This window comes from Salmo trutta, unplaced genomic scaffold (assembly GCF_901001165.1).
Source record: "Salmo trutta unplaced genomic scaffold, fSalTru1.1, whole genome shotgun sequence".
NCBI lineage: Eukaryota > Metazoa > Chordata > Actinopteri > Salmoniformes > Salmonidae > Salmo > Salmo trutta.
In genome coordinates this window covers 142,786-152,142 of record NW_021823434.1, presented here as the reverse complement: position 1 = coordinate 152,142, position 9,357 = coordinate 142,786, and positions in this window count along the sequence as shown.

The following is a 9,357-nucleotide window of genomic DNA, read 5'->3' as shown; positions in this document are numbered from 1 at the left end:
AAAAAATGTTGTCATATGTCCTTCAGTAAAAAAATGAATGAAAATGCTCTTCTGTTTTTTGAAATGAAATAAAAATAGGGTAATACCTTAAGTGTCCATTCAATAAACATGTAACTAAAAAGTAATACATGTGTTTATAACAGAGTAGTGTACATTAATTAATATGTAACTAAACAGTAATACATGTGTTTATAACAGAGTAGTGTACATTCATTAATATGTAACTAAATAGTAATAAATGTGTTTATAACAGAGAAGTGTACATTCATTAATATGTAACTAAATAGTGTGTTTATAACAGAGTAGTGTACATTAATTAATATGTAACTAAATAGTGTGTATATAACAGAGTAGTGTACATTCATTAATATGTAACTAAATAGTGTGTTTATAACAGAGTAGTGTACATTCATTAATATGTAACTAAATAGTGTGTTTATAACAGAGTAGTGTACATTCATTAATATGCAACTAAATAGTGTGTTTATAACAGAGTAGTGTACATTCATTAATATGTAACTAAACAGTAATAAATGTGTTTATAACAGAGTAGTGTACATTCATTAATATGTAACTAAACAGTGTGTTTATAACAGAGTAGTGTACATTCATTAATATGTAACTAAACAGTGTGTTTATAACAGAGTAGTGTACATTAATTAATATGTAACTAAACAGTGTGTTTATAACAGAGTAGTTTATATTCACTAATATGTAACTAAATAGTGTGTTTATATCAGAGTAGTGTACATTAATTAATATGTAAATAAACAGTAATACATGTGTTTGTAACAGAGTAGTGTACATTCATTAATATGTAACTAAATAGTAATAAATGTGTTTATAACAGAGTAGTGTACGTTAATTAATATGTAACTAAATAGTGTGTTTATAACAGAGTAGTGTACGTTAATTAATATGTAACTAAATAGTGTGTTTATAACAGAGTAGTGTACATTCATCAATATGTAACTAAACAGTAATAAATGTGTTTATAACAGAGTAGTGTACATTCATTAATATGTAACTAAACAGTGTGTTTATAACAGAGTAGTGTACATTAATTAATATATAACTAAACAGTAATACATGTTTTTATAACAGAGTAGTGTACATTAATTAATATGTAACTAAATAGTGTGTTTATAACAGAGTAGTGTACATTCACTAATATGTAACTAAATAGTGTGTTTATAACAGAGTAGTGTACATTCATTAATATGTAACTAAACAGTGAGTGTGTTTATAACAGAGTAGTGTACATTCATTAATATGTAACTAAACAGTAATACATGTGTTTATAACAGAGTAGTGTACATTCATTAAAATGTAACTAAACAGTGTGTTTATAACAGAGTAGTGTACATTAATTAATTTGTAACTAAACAGTAATACATGTGTTTATAACAGAGTAGTGTACATTCATTAATATGTAACTAAATAGTGTGTTTATAACAGAGTAGTGTACATTAATTAATATGTAACTAAACAGTAATAAATGTGTTTATAACAGAGTAGTGTTCATTCATTAATATGTAACTAAACAGTAATAAATGTGTTTATAACAGAGTAGTGTACATTAATTAATATGTAACTAAATAGTGTGTTAATAACAGAGTAGTGTACATTCATTAATATGTAACTAAACAGTAAGTGTGTTTATAACAGAATAGTGTACATTCATCAATATGTAACTAAACAGTAATAAATGTGTTTATAACAGAGTAGTGTACATTCATTAATATGTAACTAAACAGTGTGTTTATAACAGAGTAGTGTACATTCATTAATATGTAACTAAATAGTGTGTTTATAACAGAGTAGTGTACATGAATTAATATGTAACTAAATAGTGTGTTTATAACAGAGTAGTGTACATTCACTAATATGTAACTAAACAGTGTGTTTATGACAGAGTAGTGTACATTCACTAATATGTAACTAAATAGTGCATTTATAACAGAGTAGTGTACATTAATTAATATGTAACTAAACAGTGTGTTTATAACAGAGTAGTTTATATTCACTAATATGTAACTAAATAGTGTGTTTATATCAGAGTAGTGTACATTAATTAATTTGTAAATAAACAGTAATACATGTGTTTGTAACAGAGTAGTGTACATTCATTAATATGTAACTAAATAGTGTGTTTATAACAGAGTAGTGTACGTTAATTAATATGTAACTAAATAGTGTGTTTATAACAGAGTAGTGTAGATGAATTAATATGCAACTAAACAGTAATACATGTTTTTATAACAGAGTAGTGTACATTAATTAATATGTAACTAAATAGTGTGTTTATAACAGAGTAGTGTACATTAATTAATTTGTAACTAAACAGTAATACATGTGTTTATAACAGAGTAGTGTACATTAATTAATATGTAACTAAATAGTGTGTATATAACAGAGTAGTGTACATTAATTAATATGTAACTAAATAGTGTGTTTATAACAGAGTAGTGTACATTCACTAATATGTAACTAAATAGTGTGTTTATAACAGAGTAGTGTACATTCATTAATATGTAACTAAACAGTGAGTGTGTTTATAACAGAGTACTGTACATTCATTAATATGTAACTAAACAGTAATACATGTGTTTATAACAGAGTAGTGTACATTCATTAATATGTAACTAAACAGTGTGTTTATAACAGTAGTGTACATTAATTAATTTGTAACTAAACAGTAATACATGTGTTTATAACAGAGTAGTGTACATTCACTAATATGTAACTAAATAGTGTGTTTATAACAGCGTAGTGTACATTAATTAATATGTAACTAAACAGTAATAAATGTGTTTATAACAGAGTAGTGTTCATTCATTAATATGTAACTAAACAGTAATAAATGTGTTTATAACAGAGTAGTGTACATTAATTAATATGTAACTAAATAGTGTGTTAATAACAGAGTAGTGTACATTAATTAATATGTAACTAAATAGTGAGTGTGTTCATAACAGAGTAGTGTACATTCACTAATATGTAACTAAACAGTGTGTTTATAACAGAGTAGTGTACATTCATTAATATGTAACTAAACAGTGAGTGTGTTCATAACAGAGTAGTTTACATTCATTAATATGTAACTAAACAGTAATACATGTGTTTATAACAGAGTAGTGTACATTTATTAATATGTAACTAAACAGTGTGTTATAACAGAGTAGTGTACATTCATTAATATGTAACGAAACAGTGAGTGTGTTTATAACAGAGTAGTGTACATTCATTAATATGTAACTAAACAGTAATAAATGTGTTTATAACAGAGTAGTGTACATTCATTAATATGTAACTAAACATTAAGTGTGTTTATAATAGAGTAGTGTACATTAATTAATGACTCCAACATAAGTGTATGTAAACTTCTGACTTCAACTGTATACAGAAAAACAGTACACAACACTTCCTATGCATCATGTAAATACTCTAAAACCAGTTCATCTCTTTGTCTAATTTCCTTCATCTGTATTGATTTGATAAACACAGGATAGGTGTAGTATTTCATCAAATGAGAGACTTAATTTCAACCAGTAGAGAATGTGAAATGCTTAATTGAAAGAAGTTCATTATTCAGGTGTTATAAATACATAATACATGCATTATAAATATTATAATTGTAATATTATATTATAAATACAAGTTCAATCTTTACTTCAATGCACATCTGTTGTGCATTATAAAAACAGAGGAAGAAAGAGGTGGGGAGAGAGGTGTAAAAGACAAAGGGAAAGAGGTAAGAACAGAGGAGCAGGGAGGGCAGCATATGATTAATGAATCACAGTGCTATCCTAATATTCTCTCAGTTCATCACAGTTACATAATAGTGTCTCCAGTGGTGTTTCCTAACCAGCCTTAGGCTCCCAGTCAGCCCGAAGGTTATGTTAAGAGCGGGTGAGGTGGTGCAGATGAGAGACAGATGGAGAGAGAGAGAGCATGTTTTTTTTATTCTAACACTGTCTGTCATCATAATCATCAGGAGGTGAAATGCAAAACTGACCTTGGATCATTAACTCTGGGACTACTACATCTCTATCTGTATTTTAATGTAAAGCATCTCTTTAATAATACTTCCTGTTGACCTGACCAAGTGACCTCTCACCTCGGATCATGCTGTGCCCTCTACGTAGCCAGTTCAGATGCGGAAGGGGTTCACTGACACAGCTGCTATAACCTAGAGGATTTAGGGAGAAGGGGAGAGAGGGATAAAGTGAAGGAGAGAGACTGTTATTGAGAAAATAACATAGTTAAAGTGAGTGTTCAACAGGAATCTGTGTGTCTGGCCTAACCTGGTGTCCACACTAAGTGGCTGCAGAGTACTTTATGCTGAAAAACATGAACGGACACACAAGGACAAACAATATAGCATAGTTATAGAAATAATGAAGTGTATTACTATTCTCTGTGGTTGGCCCTCTTGCCTATTCTTTGAAGGTGGAAAGAGCCACAGTTATACACCTGAACCTGCTTACTGCACAACACAATCCATCAATCAGATTGATACATGAGTGTGTAGGTGTGGGTTGTAGGGTGTCTAATTGTTCTACATTTTTTCAATATGGGTGACTTCAAATAGCCTGTTTTGTTTTTATACAGACATCACACACTTACCTAAACAGTCCCTCACCTGAGAAGTAGAAAACAAAGGGAGAGAAACTGAGAATTGAATAACTGCAGTTGACATAGCTAAGTTAATGGAAGAATACTCTTATTGCAATGTGAATGGCTCTTAAACGAGCCTTTGGTTGTGCATAGTGTAGTCTATGGTGTTGCCAGGGAACAGCACCATCTTTGAAAAAGTAGGAGGTGAAGATCTCCCGCACACGGATTGCCTCTCTTGCTGTGTTGTCGGACCCTATCCTTGAAACATCCTGCAGAGCACAAGACTTCTCCTCTGGCACACGGCGGTGAGCTGCAGATCCCCTCCTGGTCCTCGTGTCCATCCTCATGAAGTTATGCAGGACACAGGTAGAATTCATACTTCTGAATTCCTCCAGGAGGCAGTCCCAGATGGCCCTGGTCACCGGACCTTGCAGTGCCCTACACGGTAACTTTAGACAATCGTTTTGAAAGAATATCCAGTTACAAGGTATCTGTAGGAATATGGAAGATAATGTCATTATTAGACTTTTACATCACCAGGTCATTGTGGATTACCAAAGCATAACATCTCTTATAACAAATCATGATAATATTGGATAGATAGTTGCATCTACACACACATGTGCATGTGTAGCATGTGACAATAACAGGATCCTATCAAGGATAGCATCACAAATTAATACACAAATACCACTTGAGGCTTGATGATGAGTTGATCATTTGTATCAGCTGTGCAGTACTAAGGCAAAAACAAAAATGTGCACCCTTTTGAGTCCAAAGGACCAGGACTGAGAACCACTGCTCTTCATTGGGACCTCTTCATCTGTAGACAGGCTTTCATAGCTATCTTTATCTGAGGACAGAAAACCTCACAAGAAACAGACTTCATTACACTCAAATTACATGGCACTGAATATTTTGTTACTATAGTCTCCGTCTTCACTTCTAGGGACTGGAAATACACAAGTGCCTGCCCTATCGAGAATAGCCTACTCTCTCACTTTGACAATTGGGGCTGCTATCCTTTCACCCTCGTCCATGGTTGTTAGCTACCGTAGCTACCTACAAATGCATTTGGAGTTTGTTTTTTACAGTGATAAATACATCCAGATAGCTAGCTAATATGAAGTTAGGTAGCTGGTGATATTTACAGTATGTAAAGTTGGCTAGATAGCTAGCTAGTCAACTAGTTAGCTCATTTAGCAGCTCATATGAGTTAGCCTACACTGTAGCTAGTTAGCAAATAATTCATTGTTTTTTTACTTACTTGAATAGGTTCTCCAGCCATGTGGACTATTAGAAACAGGGAAGCAAAGTGTGTTTGTCACCAGAGCGTTTTAGAGCATATTACTATTGAACTATTTACCCATTTAATAACCAGACCTTCATACAAACTTGCTATGCTGAATTCTTCACGCAAAATAAAACTTACTGCTATATGCTGCCATATGCTGCCAGCACGCCCACAAGCAAGTCACAATGGGCGGCCTAAAAGGCATGCAGCAATTTACCGCTTATTAGTGAACATGCCCTGTCAGGCGGCATTGGTGGAGAGTCAGGTGGAGAATAACTCATTGAAGAGGGCGAGGAATGAGATGGAGTCACAATCAATGCCAGGTATACCTGTGAGATTTGGAACTCCACCTCCAACAGTCAGAGTCAACATACCTGGCGGTTTCGTTAGGTCTTCAGTTCACCCTGACATTTCCATTCCTCTTCTGACAACAGAATTTGACCAACTGCTCACCAGGCACAGCAAGGGCCGTCTGGACCGTTATGCTGTTCTGCTCTTCCAAGGATGTGTAACCAAAGAGAGATACCATGAGTGGACACAGAATACCAACTGGGATGGATCCTGAGGCAAATGTGGCTTACCAGTGAACCTACGGGTGTTCATCATTAATACTGTCTCAGAAGTTTCTGTCCATGACTGATGCAACCCGAAAAAGCATTAAAGACAGAGTTAATGAGTACTTGAGGTCACCGAGAAAGTCTGGACATGGCCTGCTCTCCCTTATGTAAGGAATTAGGCACTATACCATGTTTACTACAGTATGTACTGTAGGCTATGTTTACTGCACAGTAGCCTAATAAACAAATGTAGGCAGCTTCGATCTTCAAAATGCTTTAAATGCTTTATTATCCAATTGTTTAAAGTGCGTGTGGGCGATCTCATGCAACCGCAAAATGTTGGATAAAGCATATACTGAACAGTACTGTATTTCTTCATCAGCATCTTTATGCTTTAGGTAATGATACAAATAATGATAAAAATACTCTTTCAAAATGCAGATGTTTATTTCCTTATGGATCCATAATGAATTACTATGGGAATACATATCACTGAATGACAGAAAAATTGGAACAAAGTAGGCTAATGAAGGTAAACAAATTGTTGCTTACTGGAAGACTCTTTCAAAATGAATGGAAGAGACAGCATTCAGAGGTCAAGACAGCACTGCTCTGAGACAAGCATGGGGACTGGTCTTGATGATTCAATGAGATTTTTATTTTTACTGAATCTCCGTTTGGGTATTGGTTAGACTACAATTAGGGTGTGGTAATGTTATGCGCTTAGTACTGTAGCCTACTCCCGACCGTCACGTTGTACAGCGCCATATTTTCCATTCCATCCTAACAGAAATCCTGAGGGTTTAATTTTTGGGGGAATAGAAACACCATAATATTTATTTTTTTACATTTACATTTGAGTCATTTTAGCAGACGCTCTTATCCAGAGCGACTTACAGTAGTGAATGCATACATTTCATACCTTTTTTTTAATCAAATGAATTAAGCAACATTTCTTAAAATCAATCCCATATACTATGTTCTTACAAAAAAAGGTTTTAAATGATCTAGTACAGCCAATATTAAAGGCTATCAAATGCTTCTCAAAGATGCCCTCTGGTGGTCAAACTAGCACTAACTTGCATTAATGGTAACAATGGCTGACAATTAAATAACTTGCCATAGAATTCTGCGGCAGCCCGCAAGGTGTGCTGCAGTATGACACAACCTTTAAAAGAAGAACCACTGTTCTTTAAAAAGGCAACTGATTACCATAAGTGAAATATATTACCAAATTATCTCTTGAAGCCCAGACAATGAATGTTACTACATCAAAACTAATAATGTTATTCCTTTCTCTTGTGCGAGAACTTGGATTCATCTATCACCACCCAGAGAACTTTTCGAACCTCCTCAGGGCTTTGTTGGAAACCTTCAATAATTAGAGGTAAGACAAATGTTAGTGATATGAGAAGACTTGGGTGTCCCAGGCAAGCATGACCATCAACTTTTCTAGGAGGAGTACCGAAATCAAATCTCACTTAGATTCCCAAATCGTCTTAATCTGTCTCATGTGGAAATACACTTTAATGGAAGTCACAAAATAACTGAGTTTGAGTTTCTCTGCTGTTGCTATTTGCACTGTAATGCACTGTCAACATTTTATTATTTGATAAAACACATCCTATATTCAGTCAGCAACACAGACTTTTTAAAATTCAAACAACTTGAGTAATAACTGACAGATTTATTATAAAAATAGTTGTTAGTTGCAGCTCTAAAAGCAGTATTCAAAACACATTTGTAACAGCTTTTACTTCATTGCCTGAACAGTGTTGGCTCACAAGAATAATAAATTAGGGCAGCAGCAGTGGTGCAAGTCTCCCGAGACACACCATGCTGCCCTTCCTGGCCGGCCACCAAGACAAGTAACCTAAATACCTGTGGAAAACACTGGTCTGGATGGGTGGCAAAGCATGCTAAATGTTGAAAATCTTGGGTAGCCCCTATAATTAAATAATGAATTAAATATTCCAAAAACCTGATCATTAAAAACACCCTTTTACATACTGTTTGTAAGTTGGCAAAAATTTCCTCTGAGTGAATATAGGTTAACAAAACTGGTGGCTTTTTCAGAGTCAAATTTGCTCATAATTTTGTGTTGATCGACAACTGTAACAGTCACAATGCACCTCTCACCTTTCTCAGGCTTTTTGTCATTCTTGTCAGTGTCCTTGAACTCCGTGCAATGCCATCTTCTATCATATCAACTTGCCTCAAGTGTAGTCCCTGTGCAAATCTGCAATATTGCAACAAAGAAATTAACAAATCAGATCAATAGCATATGACAATAGAAACCCAGATATTTTTTTCATAAATTAAACCCTACAATAAGCCCCAGACTCAACTCATTGAGACCCAGCTTTTGGTAACACAACCTTAACTCGCCCATAAACCACATTCTCATCAGCCTGGCAAGACCTGCTCGCAATACTTTGCTCCACTTCAAATCAAATTGTATTGGTCACATACACATTTTTAGCAGATGTTATTGCGGGTGTAGTGAAATGCTTGTGTTCCTAACTCCAACAGTGCAGTAGTATCTAACAATTCACAACAAAACACACTGTCACGTTCCTGACCCTAGTAAGATGTCCTTTTCTATAGTAGAGTAGGTCAGGGCGTGACAGGGGGTGTTTTGGGTGGTTTGTCTAGGTTTTCTATTTCTATGTTTTGTTCTATTATTCTATTTCTATGTTGGAGGTTTTTGCGATGATCTCCAATTAGAGGCAGCTGGTTCGCGTTGTCTCTAATGGGAGATCATATTTAAGTTGTCTAGCGTGTTTGTGGGCAGTTGATTTCTGTTTAGTTGTGTTCTGTGTAGACTTTAAATCCTGACAGAACTGTTAGCTGATCGTTTTTCTCTTTGTTATTTTCTTTACTGTT